Source organism: Ovis aries, chromosome 4 (genome assembly GCF_016772045.2).
Source record: "Ovis aries strain OAR_USU_Benz2616 breed Rambouillet chromosome 4, ARS-UI_Ramb_v3.0, whole genome shotgun sequence".
NCBI lineage: Eukaryota > Metazoa > Chordata > Mammalia > Artiodactyla > Bovidae > Ovis > Ovis aries.
The window spans coordinates 25,692,812-25,718,207 of NC_056057.1; the positions used below are offsets into that span (position 1 = coordinate 25,692,812).

The 25,396-nt window shown below is 39.2% G+C and overlaps 1 protein-coding gene across 1 annotated transcript in view; it reads right to left on the reverse strand.

Annotated features, from left to right (window-relative positions):
- The window catches only part of CRPPA (CDP-L-ribitol pyrophosphorylase A), a 396,240-nt gene that overhangs the window by 184,352 nt on the left and 186,492 nt on the right, over positions 1 to 25,396 (reverse strand).

A 25,396-nucleotide genomic window follows, 5' to 3' on the forward strand; every position in this document is an offset into this window, starting at 1 on the left:
GGGGAAGAAATAGACATCCATGTCCAGGAAATATAGAAAGTACCAAACAAAATGAATCCAAAGAGATGTATACCAAGACACGTTATAATTAAAATGTCAAAATTCAAAGATGAGAGAATCTTAAAATCAGCAAGAGAAAATCAATTAGTTATATATAAGAAAAGCTCCATAAGACTATTGACTATTTTTGTGTGTGTGTGTGTGTAATAAAGTTTTATTAAAGTATAAAGGAGATAAAGAAAGCTTCTGACATATGAATTTTTCAGCTGAAATTTACAGCCCCAGAAGCAACTAGTATGATATATTCAAAGTACAGAAAGGAGAAAACTTACAACCAAGAATACTCTAGCCGGCAAGATTATGATTCAAAATTGAAAGAGAGATACTTGAGTTTTCCACAAGCAAAAGCTAAAACAGTCTGTCACCACAAAACTGGCCTTACAAGAAATGTTAAAGGGAATTCTTTCAATGTAAAATGCCATAGCTAGAAACCAGAAATGTATGAAGGAAAAACTCACTGCGAGGCAAACATATAGTAAAGGCAGTAGATCAACCGCCTATATAGCTAGTATGAAGATTAAAAAACAAAAGTAGTAAAAATCATCTGTATCTAAAATATTTAAGTGATACCCAAAGCAAAAAGATATAAAATATGACATCAAAAACATAAAACATGGATAAGAATAAAATGCTGTGCTTTTAGAATGAATTTGGATTTAAGCCACCATCAACTTCAAATAGACTACTACATACATAGTTGGTCATATATGAATCTCATGGTAGCCACCATGACCCTCATGGGCTTCCCTGGTGGCTCAGTCAGTAAAGAATCGACCTGCAATGCCAAGACCCAGGTTCAATCCCTGGGTTGGGAAGATCCCCTGGAAAAAGAAATGGCAACCCATTCCAGCACTCTTGCCTAGGAGATCCCATGGACAGGGGAGCCTGGTGGGCTACAGTGCCTGGAGATACAAGAGTCAGACATGACTTAGCAACTCAACCACCCAAACCACCACAGTAACCACAAGCCAAAAACCTCTAACAGATACACAAAAAATAAAGAGAAAGGAATCCAAACTAACACTAAACAGAGGCATCAAATGACCAAGGAAAAGAACAAGAGAAGAAAGAGATAAAGAACTACAGGCCAATCAGAAAACAGAAAATGAGAAAGAGAAGTAAAGGTTTGAGGTCTTGGCGATGCGATAGAAATTAGGTGGCTCATAAATTTCAAAATTTTTATTTTTGTTTAAAGTTCTTGAGTAGATATTTCAGAGAGAACATTACTTTTAAAAAAAGACAGAAACAAAATACTACCATGGTAAAATAGAGAAGAAAACAGCTTGCACTGTGTAACACTAAGTTTGTTCAAAAAGTTTCATCTTCTAGATATTACAGGGACATTATTTTTCATGGGTCTCTGCTGTATCCAAACATTTTTAAGGGCATGAATAGCTAGTCTACACCAAACTGACTTTTCAAGGATGTTCATATAGCAGGCAGACTTTCAAAAACAGGCAAAACCTTCTTGGAGCAAATTTGCTTGTGTTCTACAAAGTAGAGACATCTCTCTCTATAGAGAAGATCTGCTTGGTATTCTAGAGTAATAAAGACAACGTCTCTCTTGTAAGAGGAGGATGGGCTGGTTTGCCAGCAGTCCCAGTATAACAGCAGTGCTTCTCAATAAGAAGATTCTTTTTTAACGTGCTCCACTGCCTAACATCCATCTCTACTGACATTTCCCTGGAGGAATTGCAATTCAGAAAATCTGTGCTGCTCTGTTATTCTCCTTACTGCTATAGTCCTAACAAACTCTTTTCACTGACTCTGGAGTTTCATGTCTTTTGCCAATATTTACAACATCGACATGTGTGTTTGCATTCAAAATGAGTATAATCCTCAGATCCTGCATAGTTTCTGACTTGACAGTTAATGAAATAAGGCAACCATGTATCTTAACTTCAGCAAATATGAGTGAACCCCGAACTCAAAAAAAATGACTTACTTAAAAAAATTTTTTTCTTTTTGGAGATACATAAGATAAGATCTAGGACAAGAACATGAGGGATATTCCAACTTAGCTTTTCAAGTATTAAAAATGATAAAATCCTTGAGAACAAGGAATGGGGTCTCTGAGGACAGAAACATGTTTGTAAACACTAGCACATACTCAACAAATGGGTTTTTAAAATTTAGTGGTCTTATTCCAGAAAAAAGAAAAAAAGGATATGTTCTTAAAATCAACTACATGGAAGTTTTTTAAAAAGGTTTAAAAAAAATACATCCAAAAATAACACTACCTAGAAATAATTACCCTGAGCATTGGATAAGTATCAGTTCAGCAGTCATCTATTAATAATATATGCAGTAAGCTGCTAGGACAAAAGGACAAAGGAACAGAAAAAAAAAACTTCAGCAAATATGAGTGAATTCCAAACTCAAAAAAAAATGACTTACTTAAAAAGATTTTCCTTTTGGAGATACATAAAATAAGGTCTAGGACAAGAACATGAGGGATATTCCAGTTTAGCTTTTCAAGTATTAAAACTGATAAAATCCTTGAGAACAGGGAATGGGGTCTCTGAGGACAGAAATTATATGCACGTAGTTTAAAAATTCTTTAGTGTTAGCAAAAAACACCCCCAAAACCTTAAACATAATAAACCTGAAATTGCTGCTAAACTTCAAATTATTCTTCACCTCCAGGGAGCTTTTCCTAAAGGTTAAGATGTCATGAACCGGGAGAGGACACTGGACTTTCAATGGCAACACACTGCATGTGTAAGTCAGTGTTAACTGATTTCCTTCTAGGACAGAGAAAGAAACAGCAGATTGTAATTCTGCCCACAGCCTAGTTCTGGTCAATCATACTTTTATCCTGACAAGGGTTATTAGATTCATAGCCTATTCTATAGCCATAATTCACACAAGTTGACATAATATATCTACGCTCAAGACAACAGCTTTAAACAAAATCTCTCCATTTATAAATTCATATTAATTCACTTCTCTATTTGATGAACTTCAATTGCAAGTAGTTCTTCATTTCTTTTTTAATACAAGCCTCGACATTTTTACATTCATTGAGTGTTTTCTTCTATTCTGGGAGAATAGCTTATCTAGGAATAAAAGTTCAGTCCACACTTTTCCTCAAAGATTTGTAGTCTCTGCATAACTATATTCAAACACAAAGCATTGTCCTGATGCTTTTTAAAGTCCATATGTCATTTACTCAATCTCTATTCACCATTTTTGGGGGTTAGATTTCAACTTCTATAGCTCTAATAGAAAATAGACACAGAAGTTACATGAAATTTTTTTCCTGTTGTCTAATTAAATGACAACTTGGCTGGTGGTAATATTCTTGGATTCCACTTTCATTCCCTCCAAAATTTACAGACAATGATTCATTGTATGTATTTGAATGGTAAGTAAGAAGGTGTAAGAGGTCTGGAAGAGCGTCCTCCTTTCTATAAGTTTTGTTTTTGTGTTTTGCTCCTAGGTACCTACCTGAAGAATTCTTTATGAGGAAGTTCAAAATCTTAATTAGAATCAGACCATATTTAAATTTTCAATTGCTGTTCCACATTTTTTTCTGAAAATATACACTTTATATTTTATAGAACCAGTTAGGCATTTCAATGAAACTTTTTTCTAACTTTCCAAATAATATCATTTTTGTACTTGGCATATTACGTAAACATAGCCCATATATTGGATGCTTTTATCATTATTCACATCTATTCTCTATTGTTTATCATTTCATTTTTACTTTGAATATACTATTATCTCGTTTCCCTATGATAATAACTGACCTTTGTTTCTATGTCTAATGTACTAATTATTTCTATTACATTGTTGCTCAATTGTCTCCATAGTTCTGATTCCATTAAACTCTTCAAATACTGTCTTTTGGATTTTTAACCTTCTTGAATTCAGATTTTTACTGAGTTTTTCTACAGAACCGAAAGGAGTGAGACTATTTTGAGGGGTAGGAGAGTCTTGAGGTTTCTTCCAGGTTTTTAAAATCAGACTTGTGTGTTTTGTGATTTTCAGTATGCATTATAGAGCTTAATTATTATTTTTACAAACTGATGAGTTTTAAAATGATAGAATGATAGGCACTGGTACTATTCCCTGCCTCTGCTGAAGTACCACAGAGAATTGAGGAATTTGCCCACTTTTCCAGACCTTCATTTTTTTAACCCACCTAAACAAACAAAAAAAAATGAAAATCAAACTACATTTTTTTCCATCTTGAAACTGAGACTCTTAATTGTTTCCAGTGAAGTTTAATTCTTTTATTTGGTCATACTGCTTTTCTCCCAAACAGAAAACAAACAATATTTTCCATGCTTGAGTAAAGAAACTTAGATTTTACCTAAATATAGCAGAGGAGACTTTGACACCTTTAATAAACAAAGACAGCCTTAGACAATGCTATTAGGTTGTTTATGAAAATGTTCCATGGCATCATCTTAAACTGTCATTCCTAATGTTTCCACATTCAAACATAACAAATGGAACAATCTGCTGGCTAGGACTCCTTGATCTGTAAATATTTTGGTTCAAAGAACATTTAAACAAAATTTAAAACAACCTTCCAATGTGTTTAGTAAAATTTAAAAAACATAACCCCCACTCGCCCCAAAAAAAAAAAACCACCATGAAATATTTTCCTTACATCATAAAAAAATAAGAAATTCAAAAATATTTACCACTAACAAAATGGAAACATCTGCATATTCAAAATACTATTTAAAGTAGGGATCTTAGGAAGGAAGCTGGGTTGCCAAAAAACGTTTTCCATTTCAAGAACAGTTGAGGCTTAACTAAGGATGAAAGGCTTTGGTTTCAGGTCCCATGAGTCAGAGGTTCAAAAATGTGTTTCTGAAAGCCAGCCCTCTTTTTATAGACTATATTAGCTGGATCATTTCTTAAACTGAATCCATCAATTTCTCACCTCCCTCCCATTGAAACAGGGCACTAAAGTGGGTATATGTGGGTATATACAAGGCAATGAATGGAGAAGGAAATAGCAACCCACTCTAGTACTCTAGCCTAGAAAATTCCTTGGATGGGGGAGCCTGGTAGGCTACAGTCCATGGGGTCACAAAGAGTTGGACACTACTGAGCGACTTCACTTTCTTTCTTTCTATAGTTTCTTTTGGAGAAGGAAATGGCAACCCACTGCAGCGTTCTTGCCTGGAGAATCCCATGGACAGAGGGGCCTTGTGGGCTACAGTCTATGGGGTTGCAAAGAGTCAGACATGACTAAGCAACTAACAAGCAAACACACACAAGGGAATCAGAGAGAGATGAAGTTTTCACTATGGAGACAACACATTAATAACTTACAATCCTGTGTTGGCTAGTGGGTAGGGGAGATGGGGCAGATGTTGGTCCAAGGGTACAAAGCTTCAATTATGCAAGATGAAAATGTTTTGGGGATTGAACGCATGGTTCAGTTCAGTCAATCAGTCATGTCTGACTCTTTGAGACCCCATGGACTGCAGCACACCAAGCCTCCCTGTCCATCACCAACTCCTGGAGTTTACTCAAACTCATGTTCGTTGAGTCAATGATGCCATCCAACCATCTCATCCTCTGTTGTCCCCTTCCCCTCCCACCTTCAATCTTTCTCAGCATCAGAGTCTTTTCCAATGAGTCAGTTCATCTCATCAGGTGGCCAAAGCACTGGAGTTTCAGCTTCAGCATCAGTCCTTCCAATGATAATTCAGGACTGATTTCCTTTAGGATGGACTGATTGGATCTCCTTGCAGTCCAAGGGACTCTCAAGAGTCTTCTCCCACACCACAGTTCAGAAGCATCAATTCCTCAATGCTCAGCTTTCTTTATAGCCCAACTCTCACACCCATATATACTGCAAAACTATACCTTTGACTAGATGGACCTTTGTAGGTAAAGTAATGTCTGTGCTTTTTAATATGCTGTCTAGGTTGGTCATAGCTTTTCTTCCAAGGAGCAAGCGTCTTTTAATTTCATGGCTGCAATCACCATCTGCAGTGATTTGGGACCCCCCAAAAATAAAGTCTGACACTGTTTTTGCTGTTTCCCCATCTATTTCCCATGAAGTAATGGGACAAGAATGCCATGATCTTAGTTTTCTGAAGGTTGAGTTTTAAGCCAACATTTGTACTCTCCTCTTTCATTTTCATCAAGATGCTCTTTAGTTCTTCCTTGCTCTCTGCCATAAGTGTGGTGTCATCTGCATACCTGAGGTTTTTGATATTTCTCCCAGCAATCTTGATTCCAGCTTGTGCTTCATCCAGCCCAGCGTTTCTCATGATGTACTCTGCATAGAAGTTAAATAAGCAGGGTGACAATATATAGCCTTGACGTACTCCTTTTCCTGTTTGGAACCAGTCTGTGGTTCCATGTGCAGTTCTAACTGTTGCTTCTTGACATGCATACAGATTTCTCAGAAGGCAGGTCAGGTGATCTGTTATTCTCATCTCTTAAAGAATTTTCCATGGTTTATTGTGGTCTACAAAGTCAATAAAGCAGAAGTAGATATTTTCCTGGAACATTCTTGCTTTTTCAATGATCCAAAAGATGTTGGCAATTTGATCTCTGGTTCCTCTGCCTTTTCTAAGTTCAGCTTGAACATCTGCAAGTTCACGGTTCATGTACCGTTGAAGCCTGGCTTGGAGAATTTTGAGCATTACTTTACTAGCACGTGAGATGAGTGCAGTTGTGCGGTAGTTTGAGCATTCTTTGGCATTGCCTTTCTTTAGAATTGGAATGAAAACTGACCTTTTCCAGTCCTGTGCATAGCATGGTGGCTATAATTAACAATGGTATATTGTAAAACCAAAATTTACTTAAGATGGTAAATCTTAAGTCTTCTCACCCCAATTTCCCAAAAATAAAATGGTAATTATGTGAGGTGATGGACCTATTGGCTTGACTGTGGTGATCATTTTAAAGTGTGTATCAAAACATCAAGTTGTATATATTAAATATGCACAATTTTTATTGGTCAGTTAAACCTCAATAATTGGACAACAAGGAGATCAAACCAGTCAATCCGAAAGGAAATCAAACCTGAATATACATTGGAATGACCAATGGAATGCTAACACTGACACGCCAACATTTTGGCCATCTGATGCATAGAGAAAACTCACTGGAAAAGACCCTGAACCTGGGAAAGATTGAAGGCAGGAGAAGGGGACGACAGAGGATGAGTTTGTTGGATGACATCATCAAATCAATGGACATGAGTTTAAGCAAGCTCTGGGAGATATGAAGGAGGGGAAGTCTGGCATGCTGCAGTCCATGGGGTCACAAACAACTGGACACAACTTAGTGACTGAACAACAACAAAATATCTCAATACAGCTGGGGTGGAAAGTATTTCTACACTGCAAATCCAGAGAATTTTAGGTAGCTACCACTGCTGTTGAAAGATGGCTGAGTCTGTTCCATCAGTTGCTGCCTCTACCACTGGAGTGGCTTCTGGCCTGTGGGTGCTGTCCCTGGACCTCCAGTCTAAGGAGAAGAGCCCAGAGCCTCCTCACCCAGCACCTCAGTAGTATTCACCTGAGACACTCCTTTCAGAAGTACTCAATACTTCCAAATTCTGAGTTGCCAATTAATATTTGCTTCATGGCTGTTTTCAGACTTTTGTGGTGGTTTTGTCCATGTTTCAATGCACATTTACTCTCTTATTTTTTAGAATGAACTCTAAAGCTCTTTGTAGTTACGAACAAGACACCTGGAGCCAAGATCCCTTGGTGTTAGAATCTAGCTCTGCAAAAAATTTGCTGTACGACACTGGGCACATTGCTTAAGTCCCATGGCTCAGTTCACTCATAGGTAAAGGGAATACTTCAGAAGTGATGGGTTTGTTAAATTAATATGTGAGAGTTAAGAATGAACTTTTTCAGGACTATTCCTTACTGGCTGGTCTCCAGGGAAGCTTCAAAGGAAAAAAGCTATAGCTTTAACACAACAAACGTTGGTAGAGTTTTGAGGTGGTAAACGTTCATAAATCAGGTTACCATTATACCATGTTCTAGCATCTATGTTAGAACATCTAACATCTCTAACCGCGAACACTGAGCTGGTGGATCATATCAGTGGCTCTCCACTTCCTTAGCTGCCACCACAAGCCTCAGACCCTAGCCTGTCAGACATATCAAAGTCTTGACAGTGTCTTCATCCCAAATGCTGGGCAGGTGGAGAAGTACTAGAACCAAGGTTCTGCTACACTGTAATGGTGTTGGATCCCAGGCCTTTATAACACCCAGGAAAGGGCTGGTTCTCCTTTAATTATGTACCTTAAAAGCCACAGTGCACAGAGATAAGAGTCTTATAACGCAGTGAAAACTGCCTCTGTTCTGCTGCTGCTGCTGCTGAGTCGCTTCAGTCGCGTCCGACTCTGCGACCCCATAGACGGCAGCCCACCAGGCTCCCCCGTCCCTGAGATTCTCCAGGCAAGAACACTGGAGTGGGTTGCCATTTCCTTCTCCAATGCATCAAAGTGAAAAACCTCTGTTCTAGGAAGTACCAAATCTAGTGTGAGTCCTGTCATGTCTTTCATCTTTATTTTCTTGAATTTATGTGATGCCCATCTTTGCATAGAGCATACATTTAATGTCTGCTATTATTCCACTCACTTCTTATTTAACTTCCACTTTTAAGTGACATTGTGACACATCACCATATCCCTTATCCATTATCCCTTTACATTTTAAATATTACATTTATCAAGGTTTCACTATTCATCAGACACACTGGGCTTAGTCGTGTCTGACTCTTTGTGACCCCATAGACTGTAGCCCACCAGGATCCTCTATCCATGGGGATTCTCTAGGAAAGAATACTACAGTGGGTTGTCATGCCCTCCTCCAGAGGATCTTACCAACCCAGGGACCGAACCTAGGTCACCCGCATTGCAAGAGGATTCTTTACAATCTGAGCCACCATGAAACCCATGAATACTGGAGTGGATAGCCTATTCCTTCTCCAGGGGAACTTCCCAACTCAGGAATCAAAGAGGGGTCTCCTGCATTGCAGGGGGATTCCGAGTGCACGAGCATTACACGCACGTTACAGATAAGGAGGGAAGGCACAGAAGTCACAGAGCCTATCTGAAACCACACTGCCTGTGATCGGTGGTACCCGGACTACGCTCTGTGGAGCCCTCACCACCGTTAATCCCTCAAGTAGACAGGGTGTTGGTTTACTCCGGGTAACTAGTACTACGTCACGGAAGCCGTAAGACTTTTACTCAAAGGGCAGTGACACTACAAGTCCCAAGGCCAGCTCAAGAGAAAGAACACATTCGGAGGAAGTTATTTGAGTACTAAGAAGCTTAACTGCCACCACTGACACGGACAACCTCCTCAGATCATTTTTCTGGGTTCTGCACAGAAAACAAAGTCTCTTAAGGCAGGCCTTCAGATTCGATACTGGAAGAGTCAAGAGCTTTGGAGCCACTGAAATCAATATACACCAAGCAGGTGATGGTACCATAGTTATTGTCATCAGTTCAGTTCAGCTGCTCAGTCATGTCTGACTCTTTGCGACCCCATGGACTACAGCACACCAAGCTTCCCTATCCATCACCAACTCCCGGTTTTACTCAAACTTATGTCCATTGAGTCGGTGATGCCACCCAACCATCTCATCCTCTGTGGTCCCCTTCCCCTTCCGCCTTCAATCTTTCTCAGCATCAGGGTCTTTTCAAATGAGTCAGTTCTCATCAGGTGGCACTGGAGTTTCAGCTTCAGCATCAGTCCCTCCAATGAATATTCAGGACTGATTTCATTTCGGACTGGTTGGATCTCCTTGCAGTCCAGGGGACTCTAAAGAGTCTTCTCCAACACTAAAGTTTAAAAGTATCAATTCTTTGACTCTCAGCTTTCTTTATAGTCCAACTCTCACATCCATACATGACTACTGGAAAAACCATAGCTTTGACTCTACAGATCTTTGTTGCAAAGGAGTATCTCTGTTTTTTAATATGCTATCTAGATTGGTCATAACTTTTCTTCCAAGGAGCAAGTGTCTTTTAATTTCATGGCTGCAGTCACCATCTGCAGTGATTTTGGAACCCAAGAAAATAAAGTCTAACACTGTTTCCACTGTTTCCCCATCTATTTGCCATGAAGTGATGGGACTGGATGCCATGATCTTAGTTTTCTGAATGTTGAGTTTTAAGCCAACTTTTTCATTCTCCTCTTTCACTTTCATCAAGAGGCTCTTTAGTTATTCTTCACTTTCTGCCATAAGGGTGGTGTTATCTGCACATCTGAGGTTACTGACATTTCTCCCAGCAATCTTGATTCCATCTTGTGCTTCTTCCAGCCCAGTGTTTCTCATGATGTACTCTGCACATAAGTTAAATAAACAGGGTGACAATATACAGCCTTGACATACTCCTTTCCTGATTTGGAACCAGTCTGTGGTTCCATGTGCAGTTCTAACTGTTGCTTCTTGACCTGCATATAGGTTTCTCAGAAGGCAGGTCAGGTGGTCTGGTATTCCCATTTCTTTAAGAATTTCCAGTTTGTTGTGATCCACACAGTCAAAGGCTTTGGTATAGTCAGTAAAACAGAAGTAGATGTTTTTCTGGAACTCTTGCTTTTCAATGATCCAGAGGATGTTGGCAATTTGATCTCTGGTTCATCTGCCTTTTCTAAAACCAGCTTGAACATCAGGAAGTTCACGGTTCACGTACTATTCAAGTCTGGCTTGGAGAATTTTGAGAATTACTTTGCTAGCATGTTAGATAAGTACAGTTGTGTAGTAGTTTGAGCATTCTTTGGCATTGCCTTTCTTTGAGATTGGAATGAAAACTGACCTTTTCCAGTCCTGTGGCCACTGCTGAGTTTTCCAAATTTGCTGGCATATTGAGTGCAGCACTTTCACAGCATCAACTTTTAGGATTTGAAATAGCTCAAATGGAATAGCTCAACTGTAATCCCATCACCTCCACTAGCTTTGTTCACAATGATGCTTCCTAAGGCCCACTTGACTTCACATTCCAGGATATCTTGCTCTAGGTAAGTGATCATACTATCGTGATTATCTGGGTCACGAAGATCTTTTTTGTATAGTTCTTCTGTGTATTCTTGCCATCTCTTCTTAATATCTTCTGCTTCTGTTAGGTCCATACCACTTCTGTCCTTTATCGAGCCCATCTTTGCATGGGATGTTCCCTTGGTATCTCTAATTTTCTTGAAGAGATCTCTAGTCTTTCCCATTTTATTGTTTTCCTCTATTTCTTTGCATTCATCACTGAGGAACGCTTTCTTATCTCTCCTTGCTATTCTTTGGAACTCTGCATTCAAATGGGTATATCTTTCCTTTTCTCCTTTGCCTTTTGCTTCTCTTCTTTTCACAGCTATTTTTGTAAGGCCTCCTCAGACAACCGTTTTGCCTTTTTACATTTCTTTTTCTTGGGGACGGTCTTGATCCCTGCCTCCTGTACAATGTCATGAACCTCTGTCCATAGTTTAAAGCACTCTGTCTATCAGATCTAATCCCTTGACTCTATTTCTCCCTTCCACTGTATAATCATAAGGGATTTTATTTAGGTCATAGTACCACCTTAATGGAAGTCTTCCTTTACACGTCCCTGTGTCTCACGGTTATAACTTCCCTGGGAGGTCAGTTATTTTCTGCCGCAAAACCACAAAAATTGTGGAATTGAAGGTACAGATCCTAATCCTAACAACCCGGAAAACTATCACAAAGAATTCAAGACTCCCATTTTACCATTCAGATTATACTTCTAAAGCTAGAAATGATCCAGGCAAAAGGCAAAGCTATCAAATCTGCTCAAGCTTATCTTTCCACTGAGTTTTACTACAGAATGTTACACTATATATAACTAATGGGAAAATCTGTAGTATTTAGGAATTAGTTCCCATAAATCATATTTGGCAGGCATATTTTATAAATATTACCCATTTTGTATATGATAAAGGATGATATGTTTAAAAAAGTATGCATGATAATATGACTACCCTACATTTCTTAGACTTCCCTTGTGGCTAAACTGGTAAAGAATCTGCCTGCAATGCGGGAGACCTGGGTTTGATCTCTGGGTTGGGAAGATTCCCTGGAGAAGGGAAAGGCTACCCACTTCAGTATTCTGGCCTGGGGAATTCCATGGACTGTAGCCCATGGGGTCGCAAAGAGTCTGACACGACTGAGCGACTTTCACTTCACTTATCATTACTTAGTAATATATGAAACATTTGCAAGCTGAGAATTGACAAGCTGTCATAAACAAATCTAATCTGTCATAATTTAAAATTGTGTTCAAGTCACAAAAAGTAGGGTACCCTCCTATCTATTGGATTAGCATAGGTTAGAGTTTCATTCACTCAACCGATAAGTATTTATTAAGGACTCTGAGCCAGATGCTACACTGCACGTTGAAACCATAGCAACAGACCAGACACTTTCTATCCTCAAGGAGATCATGCTGGGAAAATAAAATTAACCGAAATAAAGTTAAGACCTGTGCTTCTCCAAGTTTGATCTGCATAAGAAACCCTGGGAATCTCATTAAAAATACAGATTTTGATTCTTTTCATGCATTGGAGAAGGAAATGGCAACCTACTCGAGTATTCTTGCCTAGAAAATCCCAGGGACAGGGGGAGCCTGGTGGGCTGCCATCTATGGGGTCGCACAGAGTTGGAAACGACTGAAGCGACTTTGCGGCAGCAGCAGCAGCAGATGTGGAATGGGAGCTAAGAATCTGCATTCCTAATAAGCTATCAGGCGATGTTGTCATAACTGCTTCATGGATCACACTGAAGAAACAAGCGGTTATATAATCTGAAAGTCCTGTCTCATTCTCAGTAGATAAATTCACACCGAGGATTCACAGAGAAATGTACCTTCATCTAACCAACAGAGAGTAACCTTGACTCTACTGAAGGTATTGCCTTACTTAAAAGGCATCTAAAATAAATTACCTATGTCTCTTATTAAATCTATCAGTATGGCAAACTAAGTAACAAAAATGAAAGAATTCATTATTTCAACTGTATTTTCCCTCAAATCCTTACCAAATTAACAGCATAATCAAATTTATACTTATAAAATTTGACTGTAAGTAACACAGACACTGCTCAGATCAGTTCAGTTCAGTTGCTCAGTCGTGTCCGACTCTTTGTGACCCCATGAATTGCAGCACGCCAGGCCCCCCCTGTCCATCACCAACTCCCGGAGTTCACTCAGCCTCGCGTTCATCGAGTCAGTGATGCCATCCAGCCATCTCATCCTCTGTCGTCCGCTTCTCCTCCTGCCCCCAATCCCTCCCAGCATCAAAGTATTTTCCAATGAGTCAACTCTTCGCATGAGGTGGCCAAAGTACTGGAGCTTCAGCTTTAGCATCATTCCTTCCAAAGAAATCCCAGGGCTGATCTCCTTCAGAATGGACTGGTTGGATCTCCTTGCAGTCCAAGGGACTTCACAGAGTAACATTACAACCTAGTTTCCATATAACCATGCACAAATTAAGTATGTACAATTATTTTCTAGTTGAAATGTCATTAATTTGAAATTATTGGAATCCACACAAAACACTGTTTTCAGTTTTATAAATGATATAAATAGCCTAAAAGTTACAGTTTATTATATTAGCTATGCATTCATTCGAAATTATAATTATATATAAAAAGCCACACACATATATGGTTTTATCCCCAAGTAATTATAAAATGTGAGTGCGCATGAAACAAAACAGTTTACATTCAGTTCAGTTGCTCAGTTGTGTCTGACTCTCCACGACCCCATGAATCGCAGCACGCCAGGCCTCCACGTCCATCACCAACTCCCAGAGTTCACTCAGATTCACGTCCATCGAGTCAGTGATGTCATCCAGCCATCTCATCCTCTGTCGGCCCCTTCTCCTGCCCCCAATCCCTCCCAGCATCAGAGTCTTTTCCAATGAGTCAACTCTTCGCATGACGTGGCCAAAGTACTGGAGCTTCAGCTTTAGCATCATTCCTTCCAAAGAAATCCCAGGGCCGATCTCCTTCAGAATGGACTGCTTGGATCTCCTTGCAGTCCAAGGGACTCTCAAGAGTCTTCTCCAACACCACAGTTCAAAAGCATCAATTCTTCGGTGCTCAGCCTTCTTCACAGTCCAATTCTCACATCTATATATGACCACAGGTAAAACCATAGCCTTGACTAGACGGACCTTAGTTGGCAAAGTAATGTCCCTGCTTTTGAATATGCTATCTAGGTTGGTCATAACTTTTCTTCCAAGGAGTAAGCGTCTTTTAATTTCATGGCTGCAATCACCATCTGCAGTGATTTTAGAGCCCAAAGAAATAAAGTCTGACACAGTTTCCACTGTTTCCCCATCTATTTCCCATGAAGTAATGGGACTGGATGCCATGATCTTCATTTTCTGAATGTTGAGCTTTAAGCCAACTTTTTCGCTCTCCTCTTTCACTTTCATCAAGAGGCTTTTTAGGTCCTCTTCACTTTCTGCCATAAGGGTGGTGTCATCTGCACATCTGAGGTTATTGATATTTCTCCTGGCAATCTTGATTCCAGCTTGTGCTTCTTCCAGCCCAGCATTTCTCATGATGTACTCTGCATAGAAGTTAAATAAGCAGGGTGACAATATACAGCCTTTACGTACTCCTTTTCCTATTTGAAGCCAGTTTACATTAGCAGTTCTTAAATGTGGGGAACTGTCCTCAGAGGCAAACCAGCAACATCAGGAGACACTGTCAGTTGTCAGAATTGGTATGGGAAAGTAATACCTCTGCCAGTTAGCAAAGGACAGTTCCTGTGCTCAGTCATGCCCACCTCTTTGAGACCCTGTGGACTCTAGTCCACCAGTCTCCTCTGTCCAGGGGATTTTCCAGGCAAGAATACTGCAGTGGGTAGCCATTCCCTTCTCCATGGGATCTTCCTGACCCAGGGATTGAACCTGTGTATTCTGCATTGGCAGATGGATTTTTTTTTTTTAATCACTGAGCCACCAGGGAAGCCTAAGACAGGGATGCTATTACATATTCTACAATGCACAGAGAGGCCAGCCCCCAGAACAAAGAATTATCTGTACCAAAATTTTAATATCATAGCAACTGCAATATCTTGGATTAGATGGATAGTTTTGGTTTTTGATCTTCAATCAGTAGCTGACATTGAAAGAAATAACACTCTAACAACTTAAAGACTTAAGTAGAATTACTTGGAAACAGAGAATATTAAAATTGTGCTTTAAAAAATGCATTTTATCAGACAAGTGTTTAAAATAACACACCACAAATATAGCAAGTATGTTCAAAATGATTAGATAAGATCTATGTGATATCACTTATATGTGGAATCTAAAAAAAAATGTATACAAATAAACTCATCTACAAAATGGAAGTAGAGTTGCAGAAGCAGAACACAATCTTACGGCTACCAAGAGGAAGAGGGGGAGGGAGTCTGGGGCTGACTTATGCACGTGCATGCGTGCTCAGTCATGTCCAACTCTCTGCAACCCCATGGACTGCAACCCACCAGGCTCCTCTGTCTATGGGAATTTCCAGGCAAGAATACTGGAGTGGGTTGCCATTTCTTCCTCCAGGGGATCTTCCTGACCTAGGGATAGAACCCGTGTCCCCTGCATTAGGAGATGGATTTTCTATCAGTGAGTCACCAGGGAAGCCCGAAAGATTCAGTACCAACTGTGACAAGTCTGAAATAACAGGTTAAAATGTATAGACTTTGACTCACTTGCAGTGAACAGTCACTGAGCGAATGAGAAGAGAGAGAGATTTTCAACCTAAGCAGACAACTATGTATAAGGCTTTGAAAACAAGATCTCAGGTACCAAAACACCACTGATAATTTATTCTGACCACAAGTTCAAAGGAGTATATTTGGTTCAGTTTCCCTAACACAACAAAAACCTCAGAGCTGTTATATACTTAAAGTCACCAGAACAACAGAATAATCTACTTTATGGTGTTACTAAGTATAGTCATGCTTCAGGCAAATAGTTGAAACATATTGCCAAATTCAATTATTCTGGGAAACATTAATAAGTATAAAATGATTATTTAAAAATATTACTTATCATCTATTCAGAACCAAAAAGTAATCAGTAAAATGAAATGAAATCAGTGAAATGAACTAAGCTTTAAAATTCTATCTCAGTTTAAACAGCATAAAAAAGTAGTGTATACATATTCATGAAAGTCAACAGTTGAGGGTTAGAACTATTATCTACATGCCAAAGAGCAATTTTTTTCAGCTTTCTATAAAAATCTTCTCTCTAAACATATCTACCATGTGTGTAAAATCAATTTCCTGAATTATAAGAGGAGACTTGATTTTTACAAATATATGCTCAAAGTTAGACTAATGGCTATTCTCTCAAATTGTTTGTTTTCAACTTAGCATAACATAACTAGAACTTGTGTGCAATGACTCCGTGACTAACCAGACAAGGATTATCATTTTTACAAATTAACCATCTGGTTTCTTTGGGGAAAATGATATTTCAATATGTCCTTATGTTTCAAAAATATACACAGATACAAAAGGTAAAGACATGTTAAGTACACAAAGAAAAAGTAGAGAAAGTGCCATTTAGGGATGATAATCCTTACTCTCTCATTAATAACCATATTCTAAAACTTTGACAATCCATATAATTATAAACTGTTAATTTTATTAAATAGAGCATGAACATAATTAATACCATCCCAAGCAACTAGGTGGTCCTGTAACTTTGGACCTTTCTACCTCTGGAAAACTGATCAGAAAATCTGGCTAACATCCCAAAGAAACTAAATGGATTTTATTGGATGGCCTTCAACTAATTTCTGTAGTCTTGAACATATACCAAAACCACATACTCTAACTGAATTAACTGTGTTGGCATTGTTTAGAGTCAGAGGTCCAAGAAATGGTGTTCACAGTGTTATTTCACTATTACACTGTACAGCATTCAGCTTCAAAAAAAAGAAAAATCGCTATTTTAAACATTGTTTAAAACTGTTACGTGTTCAAACAAGCAAGAAATAACCTGTGAGGCTTCCCTGGTGGCTCAGACTGGTAAAGAATCTGCCTTCAAGAGAGACCTGGGAGACCTGAATTTGATCCCTGGGTTGGGAAGATCCTCTGGAGATGGGCATGACAACCCACTCCAGTATTCTTGCCTGGAGAATCCCATGGACAAGGGAGCCTGGCGAGCTACAATCCACAGAGTCACAAAGAGTCAAACATGACTGAGTAACTTAACACTTTTCACTTTCAGCCGTATTTTGAACAGGTCTTAAAATGCTAAGATAACTGAGTTTGTTCTATTTCTTTAATTTCTGCTTTTCTTCTTACTTCATTTGCTGCTTTGGATGTTTGTTTGACTACTACTTAATACACTGAATTCAGTTAGGTCTATAAAAAAAGGCACAGATCCATACACTGGACAAAACCTTGAAGGCATTAGGAAAAATAAACTAAGTACCCCAGACAGCCTCGATAAAACCAAAGCATGCCTTTCACCCAGGAAAACAAATGATTTTCAATTATATCCTGTTTGTCATTTGTGGTTACATTAAACAATAATTAAATTATATGCTCCAGGAAACAGGTAGGGGTGGATAAGCGAAATACAAAAAGCCCCTATGGTCCTTGTTTGTTCAGATTATAGATCAGCATTCTTCAGGAGGTGCCTTTCTTTTATTATAGGAACAAAAATTGAGTTAAAGACACTTGTGATTTTAGGGGTACTGTGATGTATAAAAACATTAAATGCTTCCTTTTTCTATAGAATTTTACTTTGAAGGAGCAACAGCCAACAATCTAGTTAAACTGGATCATGGCATTTTCAGCTGAAGTCTTCCACCACTTCATTTTGCTTTTAGCACAAAATATGAGCAATGGTAGTGATCACAGTAGCAGAGGAGTTGGTAGCAGCAGTCACAGTAATCTAATGAAACCTACAAGGCCGCATTTAGACCCGCCCCAGTCTCTTGCCCGCACCTCCCACCAGTCCACCTCCACTCCAGTCACACAAGTCTTACTGCAGAGCCCCTGAATGGAACTCTTTGAGGGTTTTCACATAATTGTCCCTTCTGTATTAAATAGCTAACTCCTGCGTACCACAGTCTGTGTGTTAGTCGCTCAGTCATGTGTGACTCTTTGAGACCCCATGGACTGTAGCCCGCCAGGCTACTCTGTCCATGGGATTCTCTAGGCAAGATTACTGGAGTGGGTTGCCATACCCTTCTCCAGGGGATCTTCCTGATGCAGGTCTCCCAGGTCTCTCTTAAAGGTAGATTCTTTACCATCTGAGCCACCAAGGAAGCCCCATTACCAGTCTAGCCTTAAATGAATGTCACATCTGCCAAGAGATTCTCATTTACTGCTCTCTATTCACAATTTTTTTTGGGTGTTAGTTCTAAATCTAACATCACTATTTCCCATCACTTCATGGGAAATAGATGGGAAACAGTAGAAACAGTGTCATACTTTATTTTGGGGGGCTCCAAAATCACTGCAGATGGTGACTGCAGCCATGAAATTAAAAGACGCTTACTCCTTGGAAGAAAAGTTATGACCAACCTAGACAGCATATTTAAAAGCAGAGACATTACTTTGCCAACAAAGGTTCGTCTAGTCAAGGCTATTGTTTTACCTGTGGTCATGTATGGATGTGAGATTTGGACTGTGAAGAAGGCTGAGCACCAAAGAATTGATGCTTTTGAACTGTGGTGTTGGAGAAGACTCTTGAGAGTCCCTTGGACTGCAAGGAGATCCAACCAGTCCATTCTGAAGGAGATCAGCCCTGGGATTTCTTTGGAGGGAATGATGCTGAAGCTGAAACTCCAGTACTTTGGCCACCTCATGCGAAGAGTTGACTCATTGGAAAAGACTCTGATGCTAGGGGAGATTGGGGGCAGGAGGAGAAGGGGATGACCGAGGATGAGATGGCTGGATGGCATCACTGACTCGATGGACGTGAGTCTGAGTGAACTCCGAGAGTTGGTGATGGACAGGGAGGCCTGGCGTGCTGCGATTCATGGGGTCGCAAAGAGTCGGACACGACTGAGCGACTGAACTGAACTGAACTGAAAGACATTCATGAACTAAGGAACTAATGAAAGACTAACTTTCCTACTTATAAATTCCTTACTATTCTCAGCACGGTATATAGCATGAATTATTTTTCAACAACAGTTGGGGAGACGGGAAAAAGTTTCTTCCATTACTATCTACTGCCCTGATGTACCTTCTGGAGATCTCTGTCTCTGAGGTAGCTTGGTTCTGTGAAATACTTCAGTCTCCTTAAAGAAATCAAGCCTGATAATCAAGACTGGAAATTTTACTTAGAGTGAAATATGCACATGAATGGAGGGTGGAAGAAGGGTTCTCTATTCAGTTAATTCTTTATTTCACCTTTTAGCTATCTCTTCCATGTGTTTGGCATGTATCATTACATTTGAGTTCAGATATTCAATACACTGAAGTATGGCTCACAATCTAGCGTGGATAATTATAATAAGCATATCCAATCTCTTCCTTTAGTTTCATAAGGAAATTTTCTTTCTTTTCATGCCAATAAAACAATCTTCCCATTGTGCACTGAGCAACTCCACACCTACATGGATCTGCCCTACAGATGCCTGGATTTCAGTAGTGTGACTTCACTGTTTACATAAGTTCTTTTCAAACTCAGACAAAAGCTCTGGGGGTAAAAATATTACAATATGTGGCATTTTGCATCTGTAAGTTATGGGCTGAAAATGCTATAAGGTAAATGTGCCCTTATAAAGGGAGAGAAAAATGACAGAAAACTGCTAATTACTTTCCCAAGGAGACTTCTTTCTGACCTTAGGTATAAGCCTTCTGTCAAACTTAAAATCTTTTCTTTCATCTTTTCTTAGAAAAGTATTCAGTAGTAGAAATCATAATGAATCAAGCAGCACCTACAGTCAATGAGTTACATAATCTTAGGACAAAGTATTAAGCCACAGGTCTCCCTATTTTTATTTATAAAATGAGAAGGAAGGTCATAGGTTTATTTTAAAGGATTAAGGTAGATATTATTCTCTCTAGAACATGGAGGGCACTCAATCATTGTTAGTGTTGTGACTGTTTATAACAGAAAACATTCTGATATAGTCCTTGTGGGGTTTAATAGTTTTTAGGCAAATTTAGGAGATAGGGCAGATTTAGCAGAAAGGAATGACATCTCCTCTTAAGGTCAACCAAGACTGCCTGAGTCAGTTAACAAGACACACGAACTTCCACTTTACAAGCTATACCTTCACTAGGCTCATTTCTTCTAAAATTCAGTCTATACTCAGTATGTTTAATCAGATTATACAACAGGTTATACGGCTATACTAAGGACTGATCATCATAAAAATATGAACAAATTAATCTTTAATTTTTTTCTTGGTTGGAATCTGAAAATTTGTTAGGCTGGCTTACATTAGACATTTAATTCAGGAGATTATATTCATTCCTTGGAGAGAGTATGTTCTCAGGCCATTAGTTTGGGCCAGTTGGTGCTCCTTGTCTGGCACTGATTCCAAAACTATTCAGCATTTCCTGATCAACTCTGCAATTTTTACACAGAATTTCTGGTAGACTTAAGTACTAAGGACTAGATTCCATATATTAATAGATTGTACCTACACTTATTTCCCTAGGGAATTATAGTTGAGATGGCTAATGTTCCCAAAGAGGAAAGTTTAGGTTCAATAAAGCAAATTTCTGATGTTCAGAGGAGACACAGGTCTATATATAGTCTGCCTCACAGGCCACAGATAAGGAGGATGGCAATACTAGTGGGCATTTTCTATTTTGCAACTTAGTAAGAGATTTATTTTTAGATAATAAGTTTGTGATAATCAGTCTCTAATACGCACCCCACAATGATATCCACACTTCCCCATATGCACAATCTTGTATGATTCCCTCCTCTGGAGTGTGGGCTCGACATACAGACTTGATTCAAATCAACAGAATATGAAAGAATCAATGGAGTGTCAGTTTTCAGATTAGATTACAAAAGCACTGAGCCTTCGATCCTGAGTGCCATGTGGTGAGGCAGCCCTGTGGAGAAGCCTGCATTCAGGTGACTGAAACCTACTAATAACCAGGTGGGTGTGAGAGCAGAATCCACTTCCACATCAAGTCTTCAGCTTCGACTGCAGAGAACAGTCTACAGAGGTCAGACAGCTTGACTGATATCAGATGAAAGACCTTGAGTCAAAGGAACCTGGCTAAACTGTGCCTACATTTCTGACCCACAGAAACTGTGAGAGAGTAAATGTTTGTTAATTAAGGTCACTACATTTTGGGGTAACTTGTTATGCAGCAAACATGGTACAATATATAAGACAATGTTCAGCATAGTAATAAGAAGTCATGATCGTTTATCTAGTCACTTATTTATCTATTCAACATTCTATAAATGTCTGCCTTTTATCAAGACTGCATCATGATTTGGGAAGACTTCACATGGGGCTGTAGAGCCTCCACAGAACAAAAGAGAAGGATACATAAACCAGAATTCAGAGAAAAACAAGCAGGAAAAGCTTCCTGGGGGAAAATTACATCATGGGTGAAGGCCATGAGGCAGACAGTACTATCGCATCTGAGAAACTACAGAAAGTAAAGCTGGCCTGAAGAGGGCACAGTTATAGAGTGCAAAGCTCTTTGGCCAGGGTACCAGTTAAGATAGATTTGGTGTTACCTGAGTCCAAGTTCACCTCCATGTACCTGTGCTCCCCCTCCATAGCAATGTTAACGAGAACCATTTAAATATCCCCTCTATGTCCCAGTTCTTTCTTCTGGAAAATAAGGATAACAGTACACATTTCAAAAGGTTGTTAAGGGCATTTAAAGCTATGGCACCTAACACAAAATAAGTGCTGAAAATTGCTGGCTGTTATTATTGCCGTTTTTGTTATTTTTATTAGAAGTACTAGTAAGATGTGAGAGATCTTATGAGACATACCAAGGAATTTTCATACTACTTTAGAAGCAATGGAAAACCAAGAAACAGATTTGACTGGGGCATAATATCATAAGATGAACAGTTTATAATCATCATTCAAACAGCCCCATAAAGAATAAATCTGGGAAGAGTAACATTGAAGGCTGGTGGGGAGCTAACAGACTGTTACAGTAATCTCGACAAGAGTCATGGTGCATAGAACAGTGGCAGTGGTAATCAGGAGCAAAGGAACATAGGAAGGATAAATGAGAGGTAGAATTCAAATGCTCTGGAACTTCATTTGCTTTGCGAGTGAGATAGAGAATGAGTCAGACCTCACACAAGCTTTAGATAACTAAGTAAATGATACCCATTTTCAGAAACTGATACCCCCAGTAGATGGAGGACTGGCTGGAAAAAGAATCTGTGAATGTGAAATATCATTGATATTTAAAGGACTTCTGATTGAATATACAGATCTGACATTCAGCAAAGTGATTAAACTCAGGGCTACAGAATATTTTGTGTCCCTAGCAAACAAAAGATCCATGAAGTCATCAACTTTTTAAAAAAAAGAAATATGTACATCCTTGTCTTGTTCCTGACTTTAGGGGAAATGCTTTCAATTTTTCACCATTGAGGATAATGTTTGCTGTGGGTTTGTCATATATAGCTTTTATTATGTTGAGGTATGTTCCTTCTATTCCTGCTTTCTGGAGAGTTTTTATCATAAATGGATGTTGAATTTTGTCAAAGGCTTTCTCTGCATCTATTGAGATAATCATACGGCTTTTATCTTTCATTCCACTTTCACCACTACTATTCAACATAGTTCTGGAAGTTTTGGCCAAAGCAATCAGAGCAGAAAAAGAAATAAAAGGAATCCAAATTGGAAAAGAAGAAGTAAAAGTGTCACTGTTTTGCAGATGACATGATCCTCTACATAGAAAAACCTAAAGACTCCACCAGAAAATTACTAGACCTAATCAATGAATATAGTAAACTTTCAGGATATAAAATCAACACACAGCTCCCTTGCATTCCTATACACTAATAATGAGAAAGTAGAAAAAAATTAAGGAAACAATTCCATTCACCACTGCAATGAAAAGAATAAAATACTTAGGAATCAGTTCAGTTCAGTTGCTCAGTCGTGTCCGACTCTTCGCAATCCCATGAATCGCAGCATGCCAGGCCTCCCTGTCCATCACCATCTCCTGGAGTTCACTCAGACTTACGTCCATCGAGTCCGTGATGCCATCCAGCCATCTCATCCTCGGTCGTCCCCTTCTCCTCCTGCCCCCAATCTCCCCCAGCATCAGAGTCTTTTCCAATGAGTCAACTCTTCACATGAGGTGGCCAAAGTACTGGAGCTTCAGCTTCAGCATCATTCCTTCCAAAGAAATCCCAGGGCTGATCTCCTTCAGAATGGACTGGTTGGATCTCCTTGCAGTCCAAGGGATCCTCAAGAGTCTTCTCCAACACCACAGTTCAAATGCATCAATTCTTCGGCGCTCAGCCTTCTTCACAGTCCAACTCTCACATCCATACATGACCACAGGAAAAACCATAGCCTTGACTAGACGGACCTTAGTCGGCAAAGTAATGTCTCTGTTTTTAAATATACTATCTAGGTTGGTCATAACTTTTCTTCCAAGGAGTAAGTGTCTTTTAATTTCATGGCTGCAATCACCATCTGCAGTGATTTAGGAGCCCCAAAAAATAAAGTCTGCCACTGTTTCCACTGTTTCCCCATCTATTTCCCATGAAGTGATGGGACCAGATGCCATGATCTTCGTTTTCTGAATGTTGAGCTTTAAGCCAACTTTTTCACTCTCCTCTTTCACTTTCATCCAGAGGCTTTTTAGCTCCTCTTCACTTTCTGCCATAAGGGTGGTGTCATCTGCATATCTGAGGTTATTGATATTTCTCCCGGCAATCTTGATTCCAGCTTGTGTTGCTTCCATCTACCTAAAGAAACTAAAGATCTATATATAGAAAACTATAAAACACTGGTGAAAGAAATCAAAGAGGACACTAACAGATGGAGAAATATACTGTGTTCATGGATTGGAAGAATCAATATAGTGAAAATGAGTATACTACCCAAAGCAATCTACAGATTCAATGCAATCCCTATCAAGCTACCAAAGGTATTTTTCACAGAGCTAGAACAAATAATTTCACAATTTGTATGGAAATACAAAAAAAAACCTTGAATAGCCAAAGCAATCTTGAGAAAGAAGAATGGAACTGGAGGAATCAACATGCCTGACTTCAGGCTCTACTACAAAGCCACAGTCATCAAGACAGTATGGTACTGGCACAAAGACAGAAATAGAGATCAGTGGAACAAAATAGAAAGCCCAGTAATAAATCCACGCACCTATGGACACCTTATCTTCAACAAAGGAGGCAAGAATATACAATGGATTAAAGACAGTCTCTTTAACAAGTGGTGCTGGGAAAACTGGTCAACCACTTGTAAAGGAATGAAACTAGATCACTTTCTAACACCACACACAAAAATAAACTCAAAATGGATTAAAGATCTAAACGTAAGACCAGAAACTATAAAACTCCTAGAGGAGAGCATAGGCAAAACACTCTCGAACATACATCACAGCAGGATCCTCTATGACCCACCTCCCAGAATATTGCAAATAAAAGCAAAAATAAACAAATGGGACCTAATTAAAATTAAAAGCGTCTGCACAACAAAGGAAACTATAAGCAAGGTGAAAAGTCAGCCTTCTGAATGGGAGAAAATAATAGCAAATGAAGCAACTGACAAACAACTCATCTCAAAAATGTATAAGCAACTTCTGCAGCTCAATTCCAGAAAAATAAATGACCCAATCAAAAAATGGGCCAAAGAACTAAATAGACATTTCTCCAAAGAAGACATACAGATGGCTAACAAACACATGAAAAGATGCTCAACATCACTCATTATGAGAGAAATGCAAATCAAGACCACAATGAGGTACCATTTCATGCTAGTCAGAATGGTTGCGATCCAAATGTCTACAAGCAATAAATGCTGGAGAGGGTGTGGAGAAAAGGGAACCCTCCTACACTGTTGGTGGGAATGCAAACTAGTACAGCCACTATGGAGAACAGTGTGGAGATTCCTTAAAAAACTGCAAATAGAACTGCCTTATGACCCAGCAATCCCATTGCTGGGCATACACACCGAGGAAACCAGAATTCAAAGAGACACGTGTACCCCAATGTTCATCGCAGCACTGTTTATAATAGCCAGGACATGGAAGCAACCTACATGTCCATCAGCAGATGAATGGATAAAAAAGCTGTGGTACATATACACAATGGAGTATTACTCAGCAGTCAAAGAAAATACATTTGAATCATTTCTAATGAGGTGGATGAAACTGGAGCCGATTATACAGAGCAAAGTAAGCCAGAAAGAAAAACAC